This window comes from Phyllostomus discolor, chromosome 11 (genome assembly GCF_004126475.2).
Source record: "Phyllostomus discolor isolate MPI-MPIP mPhyDis1 chromosome 11, mPhyDis1.pri.v3, whole genome shotgun sequence".
Lineage (NCBI taxonomy): Eukaryota > Metazoa > Chordata > Mammalia > Chiroptera > Phyllostomidae > Phyllostomus > Phyllostomus discolor.
This window is the reverse complement of record NC_040913.2, coordinates 29373046-29394892: the sequence shown is the minus strand read 5'-3', so window position 1 is coordinate 29394892 and position 21847 is coordinate 29373046. Positions and strand designations below refer to the sequence as shown.

Below are 21847 nucleotides of genomic sequence, written 5' to 3'. Positions count from 1 at the left end.
AGTTGATAAGATACAATTAGAATCATATCAGTGCTTTTTAATTGGGATTTTGAATTGGTTAGAATTAAATTTACAATCTCCTCTATTTATCTTTTCTTTAGTAAAATGATCATTCCTTCAGGTAGACAGCAGAGTTCCAATACTTTCTTTCATTCTGATCATCACTTTGGCTATAAAAGACCATGCTGCCTAGTAAAGTATAATTCCAATTTTTGAAAAAGAAAGTTATTTTATTTTACACGTCATTATAAAAATGATTCCATATGGATGAAAGAACATTGGGAAAAGGTTTAGTTATAACACTGGTTCTCTCTGAATTAGCAAGTATGTGAGCTTGGTATATGGTAGAGCGGGCTGGGAATGAGCCAGCAAGACATGCTTTTGATAGAAAGACTGGTCTTTGGTAATTGTTGACAGAAAAGCCTAAAAAATGTGTATTTTTAATCCTCTGGGTATAACATTTTATTTGTCAAAAGTATTGAAAATTAACTTTCCCCAGATAGCAGTGAAAGTACAATCCTTTGAAAAGAATTCTCGTCACATATTGGGTCAGAGCCACTCTAGTGAAAAGTGCAGCAAAGAACAAATTTGAAATTTCTACTCAGTAGCCAACATTGACTGGGTCAAAGAGGCCTTGACATTTCCTCAGCTTTATGAATATGTAGTCAGGCCTCCTCATGACTCTAGACTCCCAGCCTCCTTTGTCTTGTAGCATTTACTTTAGAAAACGAGCTGTGGTAAATCCTTTCTGTACCCCTTTGAGACATAAATCTTCCACAACCCAGGTACATCTTTTCCTTAGGACCTGAGGCCATCTCTTTTGAAATGTAATCATCAGGAAAAATAGGGCTTCTAACTCTCAGTCCCTGTGGGAGGGTGAGGACTTAACTTGACCTAAAATAGCAAACACAAATGACTTAATCCAACCACCCTCTAAAATCCTTGTGCTTTTCTACCTGAGCAGCCCCCTTCTGTTTCAGCAGAGTGAGTGCCACTTTCTCTCCTCTTGCAGTTGCCTTCACTAAAGTCTTCCTTGCTATTTTTAACACGTCTGGTGCAATTTTCCTTTTACAATTGTCACTGGTTTTTGAGTTTATGAATTAGACTCATATTATTCAATCCTAACTTCTGGGAATGGGTTAATTCACAAAATAATATTTGGTACAGCTTTTAGGAAGTTATAGAAGTGTTAATGACACAGACTTAATTGATTGTAACTTAATGAGCTTTGGAGAGAAAATCATAAATGCTCTCTTTTAATTATAAGACTGTCATTCCTCATGATAAAAGATGATCTTTTAAAAGTAATATTATGAGTTTAAAAATAGTGCAAAGGTTGTAAAACTTTCTCTATATTTAAGAACTTTTTATACAAATCACATTTTTTCAAAATTTCCCATCATTAATTTTAAAGAAGCATCTTCTAAGAATAGTGCTGATCAACTGAAGAAATTTTAGGTAGTTAGTTCAGTGACTTTTCAGGTAACTTGTCATTATAACATGATGTTAATATTTTATTGAATGTTTAGGGATCACACAGTCTTATTATTTAAACATCCATACAATTTATTAAAATGTCTACTTGATTTTCTGTATACTCTATATAGAAAAAAAGGTTTCCTATATTTCAAAGGAGATATTTTGTTTCAATTAATTAAAGACTTGCCCTTTCTGGGAGTTTGAGTACTGAGAATGTTTTTATGGCAAAATATCAGTATGTTCAAAATTATGTCTTTCACACTAACTTGACTACAATTAAACTTTAAAAAATATTTTTGCTTCGATGGTTTAATACTGCTGAAGTAAGTGAATACACAACTTTAAGCATCTAATAGATTAAAGTAGCTCTTAAATTAATTTTAAACTGAGAAAATTTTCAGTTTTCAGGCTAATCTACTGAAAGATAATAAATAATAAAATAATAGGATGCTAATCACCAAATAAAATACTACTTTCCATTAATAAACAAAAGCCTACTTATTCCCAATTTTCTCTCAAAGATAGATATATTTCAGAAACTAACCTGTTTGCTTCCTCAATGATCTCAATGCACAAAAAAAAAAAGGTGCAAAGAGTTTGCCTTAAATAATATGTGATTTCATGCTCAAATGTCAGCCATGTTTGAATACATCTCTCTGTTGTCTCATTGCTTGGTAAATATAAAACTTTCATTCCTTGTAAGCACCTGAAGAAGCTGTGTCTGTCCCACTTCACAATACTTATGTTAATTTACTTGTTGACTCATCCCCTCAAGACAAACATATTGATTGCTAATTGTGTGCGTAGTACTGTGGTATTCCCTAGAGAAGACACAAAGATGAAAACACACACACACACAGACACAAGCTGCCCTCAAGTTGCAGTTTGGAAGCTAAAGTCTGCGTGCATTTGAAGGTACACAAGTAACTACTGTGTAACATAGAAAGTGATAAATGCCATGGGGGAACACTCAATAAAGCACCATCAGCTAATTGGACAGGTTGTATAAAACCATGAAATCAGGCGTGGTTTCAGAATTTCAGCTGCAGCTTCAAGGACATAAAAGATTTGGATGGGAGAGAGAAAAAGTATGTTGAAAAACATTCCAGATCAGGAACAGCATATAAACAAGCAAGAAGGTCAGAAGATAAAAGTATAGGAAATATGTCTATAAGTAATTGAAACTGGCTAGAATCCAGACTTGGTAAAGAGAAACAGTGAAAGCTAGAATTAAAAAGAGGTTAAAATCATAGCAAATCTTGATCACCAGACCAAGCAGTTATGATTTTATATAGTAGCCAGTGGTGAGGAGGAATTTAAATCAAGCAAAGTAGCAATAGCATCAGAATCATAAAAATATTATCTGGCAGGAATTTAAAAGCCTATTGAAGGGAGGAAATGACCACTGGCAAGACAAGTGCCTAAGCACATAATTATAATGATCTGGGTATGAGGTAATTTGGTCTGCAAGCATGTTAGCATGAGGTCATTTTGAAGAGGAAGACTATCTAAAACATGCTCAGTGATGGGATGTGATGAGTAACAGACGGCCCTGGACGACTCTCATTTAGAGAGTTCCTGGGATGTCTTGTATTATTGATGGCTGGCACAATTGCTATATGGGAGAGTACCCCCAAAACCAGAATTATCTTCTCGAGGGTGGGCCCCTTGTAGTACAGGCTTCCCCCTCTAGGTGACTGTTCTAGGAACCCATCTGCATCAGTGCATAAGCTGGTGTTGTGAGAGGCTGTGATCAGCTTCATGGAATTTTTTTTCAAGACTCTTTCAACTCGCTTGTGCATTTCATGATGGATGATTTTACAAGCGCACCTACCCACACTGTGCTGAGTGTCCAGTAGTTTCTGACCAGAAACAGTGAAACAAACATGACAACCCCCCACCCCACCTGGCCCCACCCTCCTTATTCACCCAATCTGGCCTGAGGGACTGTTTTATTTTTTCCCTGGATGAAAAAAATCCTCAAAGGGAAAAGTTTTCCAGTGTGGAAGAGGTTAAACAAAAATGGCAGAAGCACTAAAAGGCATCAAAATTAACGAGTTCAAAAACTGTTTTGAGGAGTTGAAAAAATGTCTAGATAGCTGGATTGCATCAAATGGAGAGTACTTTGTAAGTGACTGAAGTTTAAACATGTAAGAATAAATACACAACTTTTTATACATGAATTAGTTCTCCCCCCATAAAAGCGAGTATGGTGGTTCTTTAAAATAATAAAATATAGAATTGCCATATACGTTAGCAATATTACTTCTGAGTATATATACAAGATAACTAAAAGTAGTATCTCATAATGATAGTTGTACACCCACGTCCATAGCAGTATTATTTCAATATCCAAAAAGGTAGAAACAACCCAAATACTCATTGATGGGTGAGTGAATAAACAAAATATAGCAGTTATTAAGGTGAAAAAGGAAGAAAATTCTGACACATGATACAACATGCAAAAATTTGATGGCATTATGGTTAGTGAATAAGCTGAAATTAGTGAAATTTCAGTCACACAAAAACAAATGTATGATTTCACTTTTATAAGGTATTAAAAGTAGTCGCTCTTAGCAAAGCAGAAAGTACAATTGCGGTTGCCAGGTGCTCGGTGGAGGAAATGGGGAGCTGTTTTGTACTGTGTATAGAATTTCATTTTTGCAAGATAAAGGTCTGGAGACTGGTTGTGCAATAATGTGATTATGCTTAACGTTACTGAACTGTGCACTTGAAATATTTATAACAGTAAATTTTATGTTTTACATAGTTCATGTCAATTAATTTTTTATATTTAAAATGGGAAAAATGGAAATAAAAACAATTAAAGATAAAGCAGAATGAAGAAAGAAAAGAAACACAAACCCATAATCAGAATTACTTCTTCAATTCAGTTCATAGCGGAAAGTGAAGTGTCAAACAGAAATAGCCTTAAAAAATTAGCAGTATTTATTTAAGAGCAACATTAACAAGGCAGAAACAACTTGGTCTATGTAAGGATAGGTGGTAGTATTTTAAAAGATGAATGAAATTAAGTGTTGGAGCCTGCTGAAGAAAGGTTTTCAAAGAGTCCTCACTATGTTGAGTATCAGAATAACTTCAAGTCCTGGCTTCTGACACTTTCTATTTATAAGATGTATAACATCTTGGAAAAGTCATTTAATGATGCTATTAAAACAATTCATAAATAATAATACCTGCTTATCTCATAGGATTACTATGTGGTATAAATAATACATTTATTAGTGCTTGGTATACAAGGAAGGCAAATGCTATTATGATCCACTGACCTCCTCAATGGGTTTTGTGTAAACAATGACAGCAATTTCTAGGTTAATTGCTGTGGAGAGGATTGCCAAGACTGTCAATGGCAGGCCAGACCATTATTAGCTACCAGCATCACACAGGGCATCGTGATCAGTGTTGAGAGCAGACTAAATAATTTAGACTTGAAAGTTTGGACTCACTTGCCAGGTCTGTATATTTACAGTAATGCGAATTGCTTTAAAAATCCAACACTTACTTCCTCTTTGCCACGTATTTTTAATGTGTTGATATTTCTAGTAAATTACACAGCAACAGAGAAAAAAAAATAGAAATGGAATAGGACACCGATGTGAATTTGACACAATAGAAAAAGGAGACAGAAAAAAAGAAGCATCAAGGAGAATTTAAAAGTGATGGAATAATACCACTTTTAGAAATTTGATTAGGGAATTCTCATTCATTTAGATTGCAGCTGACAGGAAGCTGGGGAGAGAGGGAACAGCAGTTTTCATCACTGAGCTCAGCACTTTACACATTTTATTCAATTTTTTCAACCATTCTACATGATCGACTTTTATTCTCATTTTTTAAATGACAACACTGTAAGTAATTTGCCCCAAAGCACACAGTAGTAAATGGTAGGTGGTTTCCAGTCAATTCTCTGTAGCTCCTGCGCCCACACATTTTCTGTAACACCATCTAACCAAATTCCGTGTCTCAAAATGCACTCAGGTGGCTTACCAAAAGATCACACACCTCAGTGCTATTCCATCTTTTAATCTAAACTGTCCCTAACTAGAGGGCATATGTCTATACAACAGAGAACGTTTCTGTGCTGAACAACAGACTACATTTCTTCAATGGGACAGAAAGGTCAGAATCGTTTAGAGTGAAAGAATGCTCAGAGATCATCACAGCTATTGTTCTCTTTGAGGGCAATTAGACCAGAGGAATACATTTGTCAGAACATACTCAACCAACTGATACTCTTCCCATATGCTGTGCTGCTGATTCATGACATGGGCAATTTTAGGTGAAGAGATTTAAAATGCTAAGTATTATTTATGAATATTCTAGAGCTATTCAGGGATTAAGAGAGTACTGTTTAATAGGTGATTAACTCTTAAAAACATCTAACGTGTCACTAAAATATAACATATTTCACTGTCAATGGCATTATTACTTTATCAAAACTGCTCAGTATTTGCCAGATGGAGTTAGACAATTTTTTTTTGTAATTCCGTATTATCACTGAAGTACCTACTGATAAGTGATATTCTTAAATTTATCACTAAAATTCATGGAACTAACCTTTCACTATTACCTATAATAAGCAAAAAGTATCAGTGTTGGTGATTTTGCTTAGCAATGTTAGTGATTTTTAGTTCCCATCCTTGCAGCTAATCAGGTGTTTACCTGATATTATTGCTCTCCAATAATTTTATCCTCCTTTTACTAGTCCCTAAAACTAGGCTATTGTACTATTTTTATCAACATGACAAGACATCATATTTGCCTTTCCATTCTCTTTTACTGTATGTAATGCTTGCATATTTTATTACAATTTTAATAAATTACATCAGGACATGTAACAGAACTGTGTTTCTTTAGTACTTAGAGTGACTTGTTACACGACTTTAAAGTTCATCCTGCAATTTTTCTTATTGACTTGTAAAGTGAACATAATCATGCTAGGAAATATTTATTAAGCTGCATGCAATATTAAGAAAGTGGTAACAAATTGAAAGTAGTTTATAATAATGGAGTTACATATTATTTAATATAAATACAATTTGAATATATGTAGTATTTTACAGTTTAAAACATTCATTTCTGAGCCAAGAATAGAACACCCACCCCCAAGTCCCCACCCCTACTACATAATACCATAGAATAATTTGAATCTCCATTAAGGTGGAAGTCCACATGAGATATTTAAAAATAAAAAAAAAACTCACATACATGCTTTAGTTTTCTGTGAGTGCTATGCATCTAATGAGAAACAGATGTTCAACTTAAAACCAAAACACAAACATAAATAAAGGCAGAGCATCCTCCCAACTGAATCGTCATAGAGTCACACCATTCAAAGATTCCTAAATACCAAAGTCATGAACAAATGCAGAGGGAAAAGCTCATGCTCCCAGAGTTACTATCACGTAAAATAGAAGGATTGTAATGAGGTCAGTTGAGACAGACAACCTGGCACATTAGCCCATACCCTCATATGGTAGAGGTCACTTATCAACTGCTTTAAACAACTCACCAGCTACAAGCATGCCGCTGGCTGTCTAAGAGCTGAGGAGGGAACTCCCTGGCATGCTGGATGGTGAAGCCATGGAGCTTGCACTCGCTCACTAGTTCCTCCTGTCCACTGTCTCTCACCTACTGCACCGCCTGCTTCCACATTGCTTTTGACTTTCTTCTGAAATTTGATAAAGTAATATGCTATTTTAAGTGCAATTGTTCACCTTATATATATGTAATTTAAGCAGCTTAAAATTTATTAAAATTGAAGTGAAAAATAGAGGATATTTTTTCTCATGAACACTACAGTGATTTCTCTTGAAAGGTAAAATAAAAGCAAGTTACTCAAACAAAACCAAAACAAAAGATACTTTTAAATTATGCGTGGATAAGATGTGTTGTAGTTGGGGGGACAAATGTTATAAAAATTTGGAAAAATACTGTTATCAATTTTTCTAAAATCTATATTTGAATTCCAGAGAATTTTGAACTTAAAAGATTACACAAAATAGATGAAATTATGAGTTAATCAGGAAAATAATGCAAGTCCCTTAAGACTAACCAAAATGGCCCAGGCATTGCCTAAAAATGACAAATAATTATACATTTAAAGATTTTAAGTTAATTTTTTTTTTATTATTCTTACTTCAATGTATTCAATAATCAACCACATACCTGGGCCAACAGTATCAGCTAAAAAGTCTTTTGCTGTACATAATGATAAATAGTAGCAAAACAATGAAAAATAGCTGCACTGAAAACATTAGAAAATGGCTCTTTACTCTTTACTCTTTACTTCGGTGCCCCGAAGAGTAATAGGAGGAGAGGGCACCACGCTTCGTTAAGGTTGCCTTGTCATCTGTAGGCAGTCACTGTAGTTGAATATACCTGCATTGTTAGTGTTCCGTGCACATGGAGTGAACAACAGTATCATCTTCAGTGGACACCTGCTCTGTCTAGCTCCCTGAGCAATGAGCATGGTTCAGGCCTGTGGTTCTCAAATTAAAAGGGTCAAAATCACCTGGAGGGCCTTTTACACCCCAGGTTGCTGCCCCACCCCTGGAGTTTCTAGATCAAGAGTTCTGGGAGGGGCTGCGGGATTGCTTCTGGAAGGAGTTCCCAGGTAACACTGCCACTGCTCGTGCAGAGACTGAATTTAGGGACCGGTATTTCAGGATATTGAAAAACAAAACAAAAGAGTGTTACTGTTGAAAATTTCTTTCTGTTCGTTTGCAATCTAAAGAAGCTCAGATAGCCTGAAATTGCATGCCAAAAGCAAGGCATAGACATAATTCAATATATAAATTGACCAATTGATTGTCCAGGGATGTATGCTAGAGTTGGCTAGAGTCAATGGTATAAAGGATTTTGAAGGAATTAGCCAGAAAATCTTTTCCTTCCCAAGAATAAAGCAAGGTGGCTGAAAATAATTGTAGTGCCTAAGTATGCATGAAGACTTATAAAATTATGTCTTTTTAAATTTGACTACCTGATTTAGACAGAACTAAAATCATTCTTACTATCTACCTTCTCATATTTGTGTCTATCATTATTTCACCTTTCCTTTTTTCCTAACACTCTTTTTATCTCCTAATGCTGCTTTCTCTGTGTGTTTTTAGTTGTAGTCAAAATCACAAATGAGAATTTTAAATTCAATATTTCAGTAATAGCCTTAACAGTGTCACAACCTGGTCCTAAAGGTACAATTCTGTTCATTAGTATAATAGATTAAAATCCATTTGGGAAATATTTTTCAAAGAAATCAAGTTGTGGAGAGAAAGGAAGATTCATTCAAAGAGAGACTCCAGGTTACGCTTTCTATTCCTCTTTAAAGGATTGATAACAGAAATAATTGTGCTGAAAAGCCCCGAGGATGAAGAGAACTGCAACCTGTGTGCTTAAATGAAAATAGATTTAATCACAGGAACTGTCCTGGAATTCTCTTCATTCAGCATCTCAAAGATGTAATAAATTTTATACTATCTTGCCTGAGCCCTGGTTTCTGCGAGAAGTAATCCACCCTGATTCATTTGACAGTGGTTAGCTCCCTCACTGCAGGTGGAAGTGCTTGCTTTGTGTCTGAAGTCATGCTCTCCGTAAAACAGTGCTTTGAGAGTAGGACAATAAGTAACGTGTGTGTGTGTGTGTGTGTGTGTGTGTGTGTGTGTGTTTTGAACTATACATTCTCATACTGACTCCCTCAGAAGGTGTCATTAAGTGTCATTTCCCTATGGAGGGAATTTTTTTTAAAGTGAATTAAGAAACCTGAAAACAAAATGAGGCTCTGTTTTCAGGGACTACATGGAAGAACGAAGATTCTAGAATGTAACTAGGCCTTGCTATGCAGGGGTAGGTGTGCACTTTTTATGTGAGACTTTTCAGAAATTTCAGGTGCAAAACGAGCATATGAAAACTACTTTTGCGTAAATGCAGAATGATCATAGCTTTAGGCTTGTAAACAAATGCAGTAAAATTATAACTTTATATTATTTAATTAAGTACAAAATAGTTTAAGAAGAGTTTTCACTAGAATATTGGGTAAACGCTATGTATTCTAGATTTTAATGTGATCACTGAATGTAATTACAGCATGACATTAAAATCTAATGCATTTTGAATACCATGGTATCCAACAGAGAAAAATATCACCATGCACAGCGTTACCCTAAAGCACCATATTTCACAAAAGTAATGTTCAAGAGTTCTGTATGTCCCAGATAAGTAAAAACATATCAACTCCCACCTACCCTATCCTCAAGAACAGTATATACTTCAGAAAAGCTATGGCTTCTCATTTCCTCAATTAGACTTGAGACCCCTTGAGATTATGAAATTATATTTTATATCATCATCTTCATTGTTCATAAGTAAGTATTTATTAACTATTAAAGAGGAACTTGCTGTAAGTATCTGCATACGAACCATTTGTAGGTTTACAGACGAGAGGATTAGGCTTGGGTTTTTTTCTCTCATCACAGCCGAGACTAATGTGTAACATTAGGAATTTCAGAGATTTAAAACACAAGATTATAGATCACTCACTTCTGTGAACCTGCAGTTTGCAGCTGAATTAGGGAGATGACAAAAGTTCATCAGGCAAGTCACCTTCAATCTATCAATACATGGCCTTTGCCTCTCAAGGGACACCATGCAGAAACAGACCCTTTGAAGCTCTGCACTGGATAGGCAATCCTTACCGAGTGATTCAGCAGAGAATGCCACAGCAGTCTGCACACCAGATGTGACGACCCTGCTTAACACTGTCACGTGAAGGAAAGAAGGGCAGACGAGTCATATGCTAATGGTAAAACGCACAGAGAAACTGCTGCATGAGCACAGATAGCACACTTCTCTCTGGCCATCTGTCTCACCGTGTGTACGGCACTCACTAGAGGGTGGAGAAGGGTGGACAGCTGCGTACGTCTCAGACGTTTCTCAGAGTGGCAATACGATAGCTCTCAGTAGCAGTGTGACAGTAGAGGTGGGAATTTTTATTACAATTGCAGGGACTGTGTTACTCATATTACTTAAAGGACTACAGTAAATGTTTTAAGTATTATATATATATAAAAAATAAATTTTGGTCCCATTAACCTTTTCTCCATTTCCCTGTATCATGATGGCTTTCTTGAGTGGCAAGGAAGTGTGTGTAGCTACAGCTGCGATGCAAAGGTTGTGCCTGGCAGTTTCTCGCGTCTGACAACTGTGACAGGTATATGGACAATGCAGTTTGAACTAAATGGACTGCTGGATTACCCTAATGCTAGTATCAGGCCAGGACCCAGCATAATATTTTAAGTTTGAACTAAATGGACTGCTGGATTACCCTAATGTCAGTATCAGGCCAGGACCCAGCATAATATTTTAAGATAGTTTAAGTGTTATGTTAACTAATCTTTACTCTAAAAGCTAAGGTATAGAAGAAGAAAATGCCAACCCTGACACTCCTTGAATGATCACAAACTAGAATAATGACATTGATGCACGGGGGCTGGGAGGGTTCAGGTGGTAGATCTGACTAGGGTGTGCTGCCACAGGCCTTAGTGGAACTGAGATTCATTCGTGGGACTGGAAGGGCTATGTGCAGGTACAGGGCACAATTCATCATGCCATGTGGCCCACTGCCCTTGCTGAAGAAGCGGAGAAAAGAAGGAGGAGAAAGAAGAGCAAGAAGTGGAGAAAGAGGGGGAGGAGGAGGAATAAGAGAAGGAAGAGGGAGAGGGGGGAGGGAAGAGAGAAAAGAGGGAGAAAGAAAAAGGAAATAGAAAAATAGGCAAACAAAAAGGTTAAAATCATATTTTTGTTAGTATTATACTTGTACATTTATATTCAAAGCTGATGCAGGAAATTAGCTTTCCAGAATTATTTTTTTAAAAGGAGAGAAATTTATTTTGGTCCTTTAGTAAGAAAGTGATCCAGAATGGTTGGGGAAAATGGCCTGTGCCTTAAAAATAAACAAACAATAAATAAAACACAAAAATGAGATTGTTATCTTCCAGGTAGAGACAAATAAAAAGGTCAGTCAAGAAGGATTACACTAGAATATACATGTGGACCTAGAGAAGTCCAAAGTCATCCAGCATACAGCCCAGATCAGGGGTTCACATGTAGCACATAGATAGGTACATATAATTTCTTTTCAACAAACTGGCTCTTTAGTCACACATGATTTAGAAGCAGTCATAAAGATTTTCATCCTGAGAAATATATTTGGTTTCATTAATCAATAGGCCTTTGATAAATAGCTTTCTCATACTGGGATGATAAGACAATCAAACTAGATAAAATGGTACCTCTATGTTCGGAAATACAAGACAAAAATTTCAAAACATTTGTCCACCCCAATGGACAAATGCTCCCTGACACATGTTTTTCCCATTTCAGGGATTTCATTGCACGGGAACAACTGTAAACAATCTGGGGGACCTGGGATGTGGCAGACTTAAGCAATAAAAACCTCTGTGGCGAACTGACATAGTAAAACATATAGTAGACAGCACCTGTTTTTGGGGGAAAAAAAGATAGGATTGTGGTTGTTTTGAGGAAGGAAATTACATTTTCCTCCATGGTTTATAAAATATGATATTATCTGATTTTCTCTTGGGGATCCAGAAATAAATCCCTGACTAAAGTTAAGAAAGACATACTCATGTTACCATTCAATGAGAAAAAGTGGAAGTGTTTCTATCAATGTAAATAATGCCTACAAAACTATCTCTACACCTGAGAGAAGGACAACCACTTTACTTTGGGGGGAATAGAATTTGAAATTATATTTTTAAAGTAGCAGTTAAAATATTTCTATGTCTGAAGACCGTTGTCTTATCAATTGCTTCTTTCTTAGGAATAGTGTTGTCATTCTTTAACTCAAAATAAGTCTTTAACATTGTCTGTCAGCAGTCTAACCTACATCAGTAGTTTAGAAAGAATTAGAATTCATTATGTAAAAACAATGGAACTTCCGTATTTGACAGTAAAGCTAATGTGCAGGATAAGTATTTCTTTGTTCTATAACGATACAAAATATTTGATTAAAACATGTGTTCTTATTATAAAATAACAAGAAAAACTTAGGAATATAAGCCTATCATGTATTTGTAATAATTTTTATTGTATAAGTGAAAAAAAAACTCAAGATGATGTTTTTCTTGTCAGATGCTACAAGATTTAATTTTAGTAGTAAAATTAAATAATATTGAATGTTTATGATTTAAAGCAGTTTTCTCTGATAAAGCAAAACACCACCAAAAAATAGTTCAAATCAGACATATAGCAAAAGTTTCTTAGAAGGCCATCCTAGAAAATATGAACATAAAGTTAGTCAATTAAGACATCAAATTCTAAGGCACAAGTAGATAAGTTAAAATTTTAAGTTAGCCCTGGTCATGTGACTTTGCTTATGAAAAGGATCTTGATTCTTTCATTTCTCCTGAAAAATATTTTGAGCTGTACAAAACTCCCTGTGAGCTCCTTTTCTACTAGCAGTTTTAAAACTTTCAAACTCTCATCCAGACTCTACTTGAGAACTGCAGTAAATTACACAGGAGTTTTTACGTTGCCTCTAAATGGCTGTAATTAAGCCCTCACTTAGAGCTTTGCCATCTATACCGACGGAAAATTCAGTGTCGTAAGGAATGCGTAAGAAAGAAAATCTGTGGCTTGGCACAGATTCCTGTATAAAGGATGCAGGTTAGCACTCCAATAATTTATTCTAAAAATAAGTTATTGTACAATATGAAGATGAGAAAGGGCAGGTGAATACAGGAAAAATATCACAACCTTTTCTTTTAAAGCTAAGATTAAAAGTGAACTCTTACCCAGGAAATCTATTAATTGTTAAACTTTTCATCTTCTAAACACACTGTGAAAACAAACGTACTTTTTGAAAATGACCCTGATTCAAATCCAATGTATACTCATAGGTCAAATTCTTTGAAGTGAATCTAATTAGCAAGAGTAGGTTACCTTGCTCAGGGGTCCAGAAAGCTGTCTGATAAGACCTAGAAAAGTGGATGACATTAATTTCAGGAGTGACAGAATTGGCGACTGCTGATGCAATATAGTTGCTAAATTGAATTTTAAAAAATGACATAAAAACAGTCTACTCTTTGAAACTAGAAGGGAATGACCAATTGCCCTTTCCTAAGCTACTGAAAACCTAAAATAAAAGCAAATGCATATGCCATTTCTGCTTTTTCAATTGTAATGATGATTGTTATGAGCTCACCCCCTTGGCCCTTAATAGACTACTCTTTTTTAAAGAAACAATACTGTTTTCAGATAAGAACTAAATAGATATATATCAGAAAGCTGCTGTTTAACAGAGAGGATTGTTGGGAACCACCCTGCCTGGTATCAGAAGCTGTAACCCCCGCCAAGGCTAAGGCTTAGGGAATGACCTTGGACCATAAGCCACGAGGAGACAAGCTTATTTCCCTGGCAGGAGCATTGCTTCTGCTACTTCATCCATAACTGGCCCCCAATGCTTGGTCGGTTAGCCAATGATGGGTAAGATTCCCCAAGGCGGTAACGATCTAAGACAGGCATGATCACATGGGAGGCCCCCAAGGAAGGACTTTGGGGGCTACAGCAAAAGGGGGTGATGGACCCTTGCCCCTCGGCTTTGACATAGCCTGAATCCTCATTGTCTGCGAGAAAATCTCCTAATCTCTTGGTTGCCTTAGTTCCCTTGCTCCACCTAAGCCTGAAACAATGACAGGATGGCTCAGCTCTGTGCTGGAAAGGGCAGGTTCCCTGGGTGATCAGGCCTAAGAAAGAATATGTAAAATCCTGTGAAATCTGCTTTGTTTAGAATGCTGTCAGTTGAATGATAAGGGTCCAGGGAAGAAGTAAGTTTGTTCCTTAAAGTTACACAGCTCTTTGACCCTAACTCAAAATAGGCCCTCTGAGTTCTTTGTTATCTATTGTTTGACCCTTACTTCCTGGCAATGATTAATGAGCTTTACCTGAATTCTTGTGTGAATGAACCCAATAAAAGCCTGCTTGGGTAGGACAGCGAGGCGCTCTCCCCTAGGGAGGGTGGCCAAGGCTCTCTCCACTAGAGAGAGTGGCCACTCCGTCCCTATTTCCCTACAGGACCTGGTTGTCTCTGTGTATGTTTTTCTCATGTTTCGACAAGCCATCCGCAGCATTCCACGGTCACTGCCGGTTGGTGGCCGCAACAGAGGATTTGTGATTTTTTTTTTATCGCTGAAAAGCAGTTTTCAACTGTGATATAAGGAAAATAAAACATTGTTAATTATCTCCTCTATGAGGGAAAAGGTACTGTAGCTTTAAAGTGTAGCTCACATTAAATATTATCAGGCCTTAATTCCTGCTGATCAACAAGATTCAGGAAAGAAGGGAAAATTACATTATGAACATTGATGAAATATAATGAACTGAAAAAATGGCTTTGTGTATTAATACTTCGCCAAAATATGAGTAAAAGGATCTTTTGGCTTTGGTTCATTTTCTACCCACCTAAGGTTGGTTTAAAAGCACTGTATTCCATTGCCTATCTTCTAAGAAAATATGAGTCCTGGTGTTCATGTTTCATTTGAAATGCTCAGAAATAATGCATCTACTCAGGGGAAATGCAATGCCATTTGCAAGGATGGCAAACATAAAGTCAACTTGCTAATTAGTTTCAGTTGTTTTCTAAGAACTATGAATGCTACCTGGTTATTCCAGCAGCAATTCTGTGGAAGTGATCTGATCAGCTGATATCCCGACCAACAAAAATAATGAAAATACAGTGTCACCACATCTTTCCATATGAACATACCCTTGTATTTTATATATACGCCGTGTGAGTGCCAGCGTTTCATTTATGACCTAATATTAGTCTTTTCATTTTCTCAGGTTTTTAACCATCATTCTTTTTCAAATTTTCATTTTCTCCATATGCAACACTATATTAAGAACACTACAAACACTGCACAAGGTTTCTAAATAAGAATAATTAAACCAAAATTTCTTAGCAACATGATGTTGGAACAAAGGAGCATAACATTTCAAGGATATGATATTTCCACTGAAATGTGCTAGTTGATTATTTATTCATATTAATCATTTATGGGTATTTAGTAACAATTATTAAATATACTTGCTTGTTTTTTTTCCTTAAACATGCTGATGTTTTGCAGGACTGTGATTTTACACACAGAATCTAAACTAAGGCACTACATTCAAACAAAAATACCTCTGATCAGAGTATAAATAGTACTTTTGACAACATGAAACATAGAAATGATTAACATATAATTAAAGACTTTTCTATTTATGTATCCCAGCTATGGACATTATGAATATTTAACCTTTGGTTTTAACATATTTATATATTTACTTTGATTACTACTTAAGCATTCTGTTTTAAAAGTTCATAACATTTAATGTTAACTGCGTATTTATATTGACAATGCAAACACAGAGAATCGAGACATATTTAGGGGTAAGAAAACATGAAGAATATTTACACCAGATTAGCAGAAAATGTAAAAAAAGCAAAATGTGAATGGAATCTATGATGTATTTGTATGTCTCATATCTACCCTCACCCTGAAAAATCCCCATGAAAATAACAGTGCTTCAAAATCACTAGTCTAACCATTGACTCACCATAGGAACCCTCCCTCTCCCCTATTCCAAACCAACAAGATGATAACTGGAGAGTCTTTTAAATTATATAAATAAAGCATTGATGCAGGAAAGTAGCAACTTGAAATAAAATCTGGCATGCCTCAGCTTTTCAGGGCAGAAGGTCATGTGTAATTTCCTTTGCCTTCCTTTGACTGCCTACATGTACACACACACACACACACACACACACGAATAAATAAATAAATAAATAAAGCCATTGATGATGTCATTGAAATAATTAATCAGACTTAAGATGATATGATCAACAGTTTCTCAGAGCTTTTGTCTTCTTTTTCATTATCTCTATTCATAATTTGAGTGTATAGCTTGTAATAAAGTGGTTACACACTTTTAATGGATTCTAACAGTACTATTAGAAGAGGGTAGTCAGATATGGTAATAAGAGTTAAATGGGTTAAATTACCTTTCAATTCCAAGAGTGGTTTCGAACATCACATGTCTTGTAGGATTTAATAGAAAACAAAATCACATTTAGAACTTTTGAGGAATAATAATATGTCAATCTGGAAAGCACAGAATGTGAAAGTCTTTGGTGGACAGGCATTTAAATGTGTTTAATGTAGCAAATAAAAAACTGTTAAAACTGTTATTTTCTATTTTGTTTTAAGAAACATATCTGCTAAATAAAGGGAAAAAAGGTACCTTTTAACTAGAGTAAAAACATGCTGGTTATAAATCATCTTAATGGTCCATAAGATTATTCTCTTACACATATACAAATTATACATTTTTTGCAAATACATTGCACATTACTCATTAGTCTAAAACAGCAGCATCTTCACTGTTCAGGAAAGAGAACTGTGCCATTATACATTTTTCTCTTTACATTGTAACTTACTCTTGTCTCATAAAACTGACAGTAAAATCTCTCATATCAATAGAAAATCTTGTGAAATTTATTCCCCACTTCATTCCTAAATGTTAGTGTTTGTTTTATTTTTCGAAAGTCAAATATTGTACCTTTAACTTCTTTGCATTCTCACTCCACTCAACTCCATGAAATCCATCACTAACATAATGAATATGCCTTAAGTTTTGGGGTGAAATGATGAATTAAGCTTCAGTTAGATGAATGGTTTATACCATCAAAGAAAAAAAACTAAGTGTTTACTAAATGTAACTATAAAATATACTGATTTATTTCATTGTTTTCACAAAACAAGGCCTGACTAATAGTAATGAAAGTAATCATAATTATTTAGAATCAGATTGTTATAAGTTAAATATACTTATGGTCCCTACTTAGCAAATGAGTTCCAAAATTATAGTGTCAGAGAAATATGCTAGTACTGACTGGCAGAAGTGGAGGGCTACTTAATTCTGAATCTAAAATAAAATTGAGTGTTTTCTGACACCACTGTGCATATTATATGACAATATATCCTATTAATGTCAATATTGATTTATTGGGAATAAAACAACAGATTTGTCAAGACAAGATATTAAGCTATGTCATTTAACGTCAGCTTTGCTACTTGGTGTCACAGTTTCTCTGTTTGTCAGCTCACATTGTAATGACAAGATAGTTATACTTGTACTTTCAATAATTATTAAGTACTTTACTTTCCATCAAGAAAAATCTTAACTTGTCAATGTAGTGGTCCCTAAGACACAAAGTGAATTAATATTCATTTTGAAATAACCATTTATTATTCTGCACTCTAAAGTTAATATGGGATTTTGGGAAACTGGTCTTTATGGATATACTCTTTAAAAAAAAAAAAAACAGAAATAGAAACAAATAAAAAGTCTTCAAACCAAAATCTTTATGTCACCCCTTTTTCCTCCTGTCTGTACAGTGTTAACAATTATAAGACTTTCTCTTCCATCCAACTAATTAAGCAACAAAAGTCTCCCACTTTTGATTGATTTCTACTCATCCTTCAAATGTATCATAGAGCTTGTTTTAAGTGTAAAATTTCCCATAAAATTACAAAGAGCTTGCTGCTTCCTCCTCCGAGTCCCTTGGTAGGTTACTGACAAAACCTCCTTTTCCATAATTATCACTTCTGTGATTGTGGCCAGAGCTTCTCAGATACAACCCTCTCCTCCACTGACATCTGTCTCCAGAGCTGACTATGTGCCTGGTGCGTGGTTGCACCAATTATTTTATGAATAAATACTTGAATGAATTAAATGGATATATTATGGCTCTTTCCCTCAAGTTGACATTGGGAAGTTTTTAAAAATCAGCCTGCTATTATCTGGATGCCAGTTAAATCCTCTGGTATACATATCTAAAGAGAAAGTGATTATTGAAAATGTATTTTCAAAGAGCCTTCTACCAGAGGATTTCATTAATTTACAGTTGCCTCAAGTTTTATCTGTGACCATTCAAAGTAAAGATATATTTCCATTAAATAATTATGTTTGCCAACAGAACAAACTCTTCTAGACTAAAAGGAATGGGAAATATATCACTTATATTTATGAAACTGTGAGATGTATGACTATGTTCATACTCATAAGAATTATACTCCCTACTCACTGGAATTAGAATTAGTCTAAATTGAATAATGATTTTACTTTCAATAAACTGATTTTAGCTTTACATTTATTGGATTAATATAGATCTCACAGTGACTTATCAAAGTTCAATGGTAGTCTGTGTGGAATTTATGATTTTATCAAATTTTTTTCTACTCTCCATTATAACCACCTCATAAAATTTTTCAGTAATATTTAGTGGACATATGTAGTGACTTTGAAGATTTAAAGATTGGATTTTGGACTATGAGAAGTTTACACAGTTTTCTGTTAACAAATTATTTTTTTAAAGATTTTATTTATTTATTTTTAGAGAGGGAAGGGAGGGAGACAGAGAGAGAGAAACATCAATGTGCGGTTGCTGGGGGTCATGGCCTGCAACCCAGGCATGTGCCCTGACTGGGAATCAAACCTGCGACATTTTGGTTCGCAGCCCGAGCTCAATCCATTGAGCTACGCCAGCCAGGGCAACAAATTATTTTTAAGAATTAAAAGTAAATATTCATGTCTTTTATAGAAGTGCTCTGATTTTACATTCCCAAAAGCCAGTAAGGAAAAGTTTTCACCCAGCAAAGATGGAGGTGCATATAGAAACACTTCACTTCCTCACAAAACCAAAAGCAGGATAACAACCAATTTAAAAACAATGAACACCCAGAACTGCCAGAATAGCAAACTGTATGGAATTCCAACATCCAAGGAGTTAAAGAAACTTTCACCTAGGCCAGTAGGAGGGGTGGAGACAGGCAGCCCAGCAGGCAGAAAGGACCTGCGTCAAGGTGGCAGACTACGCAGGCGAGGATGGGCTGGCTCATTGGGAAACTAAAGAATCAAAACCTCTAGTGGTAAAATACTGCAGGGATTGTGAAGGCAGGAGAAACTTCTAATCTCACAGGGGAGTTCACTGGGAATTGGGACTAGAGAGGAGCAAGCAAGCACCATTGTTCCCTCTCTGACCCTTCTCCCACAGACAGGGCCACAGTGCAGCAAAGAGGGTTGCCTGCTCTGGCAAATATCTAGGGCCCCCCACTTACGATATAACAGATATACCAAGACAAAAAATATGGCCCAAATGAGAGACGGATCAAAACTCCAGGAAAAAAGCAAAGCAACAAGATAAACAACCTATCTGATGCAGAGTTCAAAACACTGATAATCAGGATGCTCACAGAAATTATTGAGCTAGGTCAGAAAATGAAAGAAGAAAAGCTCCACAAAGTGAAAAAAGAAAAAAAAATATACAGGGAACCAACAGCGAGGAGAAAGAAAGAAGCTCAAATCAACAATTTGTATCAAAAGGAAGAAATAAATATCCAACCAGAACAGAATGAAAAAAGCAAGAATTTTAAAAAATGAGGAGAGGCTTCAGAACCTCTGGGACAACTTCAAGTGCTCCAGCATCCAAAGCATAGGGCTGCCAGGAGGAGAAGACGAAGAACAAGAAATTGAAAACTTATTTGAACAAATAATGAAGTAATAGTTCCCCAGTCTGGCAAAGGAAATAGACCTCCAGGAAGTCCAGGAAGCCCAGAGAGTCCCAAAGAAATTAGACCCAAGGAAGAACACACTAGTACACATCATAATTAAGATACCCAAGATTAAAGATAAGGAGAGAATCTTAAAAGCAGCAAGAGAAAAGGAGACAGTTATCCACAAAGGAGTGCTCATAAGACTATCAGCTGATTTCACAAAAGAAATCTTGCAGGCAAGAAGGGACTGGAAAGAAGTATTTGAAATCATGAAAGACAAGTACCTACATCCAAGATTACTCTATGCAGCAAAGCTATCATTTAGAATGGAAGGGCAGCTAAAGTGCTTCCCAGATGAGGTCAAGTTAAAGGAGTTCATCATCACTGAGCTCTTATTATATGAAGTGTTAAAGGGACTTATTTAAGAAAAAGAAGATCAAAACTAGGAACAGTAAAATGACAACAAGCTTACAGCTATCAACAACTGAATTTAAAACAAAAACAAAAGCAAACGAAGCAAACAACTAGAACAGGAACAGAATCACAGAAATGAAGATCACAGGGTGGGGGAGAATCAGGGGGAAAAGATACAGGGAATAAGAAGCATAATTGGTAGACATAAAATAGACAGGGGTAGGTTAAGAATGATATAGGCAATAGAGAAGCCAAAGAACTTACATATACAACCCATGAACATGATCTGTCCATCATTCAGTGGAGGAATGCAGGGCAGCGGGGAGGCAGTTGAGGGGATAAAGGAAAGAAAAATTTGGGACAACTGTAATAGTATAATCAATAAAGTATACTTAAAAAAAGGAAAAGTTTTTAATGTTCATTGTACTCTGAAGGAAAACATTTCCATCTTATATGATCCTCTTTTTTGTACTATTGAATTTCATGAATTGTTGTTTCAAAATCCTGTTAATCAACATATATTTTCACAAACAGGTGATCATGCAAGTCCCTTGGAAAGAAAAGTTTTCTTCATAAATATGTAAAGATGTAGCATCTCACAGAAGAAAGCCTACATATACATTCAGATCACATTCTCAAGAAATAAATATTCAAAATAAATATTTTGTAGTGAATTAGCCATATTTTATAATGTTTTGAATTATTCCAAAATAAATTGTGATGCACAATTTCCTTCAAACTGTGAGTGCAAATGATCTTGTATCTTCTGTCCATAGTTCTTAACACTTTTAAAACATGCATATAAAAGAAGTAAACTGTCCTTTCATGAATAAGATCATTAGATTAAGAAATTAGTCATTTCAACTCTCAGCATCTAATTTTAAGCTTTATAATGTGTTTCAAAGTAACATCTTGGGGCTCATTTACCATTTTGAATTCCCCAACATTCATCTTCCTCTTTTTCCCAAGATCTCTTTCAAAATGTTCGAATCCAATGTGAAAGATATTTAAAGAAATATGGTATTTTTCTTTATATAGGATGCACATAAGAATTGCTTCATGAAAAGTGATTTCTAAAAACATGTGAACATGTTCTGCCATTATTCACAAGTAAAATTCTGATTCAAGGATTAAGAGTGACTATTTAAAAGTATAACTCATCTCAAAAAAGATTAATTTTCTAGGATATAAAAACAGAATTTTAACCAAATGGTTTTGAGATTTAAAGGCCAATTTTAATGGTATATAAATTCATTTCAACAGCCTCTTCCTTGTATGTGAAACCAGGGTCCAAAAAGATACTTCAAAACTGGATGTTTATG

The 21847-nt window shown here is 35.4% G+C and overlaps 1 protein-coding gene and 1 non-coding gene across 5 annotated transcripts in view; one reads left to right on the top strand and one right to left on the bottom strand.

The window, feature by feature from the left end:
- Window positions 1–21847, bottom strand: part of PCDH9 (protocadherin 9) — an 882465-nt gene that overhangs the window by 61415 nt on the left and 799203 nt on the right. The window lies entirely within an intron of this gene.
- On the top strand, window positions 16148–16298 carry LOC114509008. Its single transcript, XR_003685578.1, has one exon. It is a non-coding gene; the product is annotated as a small nucleolar RNA SNORA67 (small nucleolar RNA).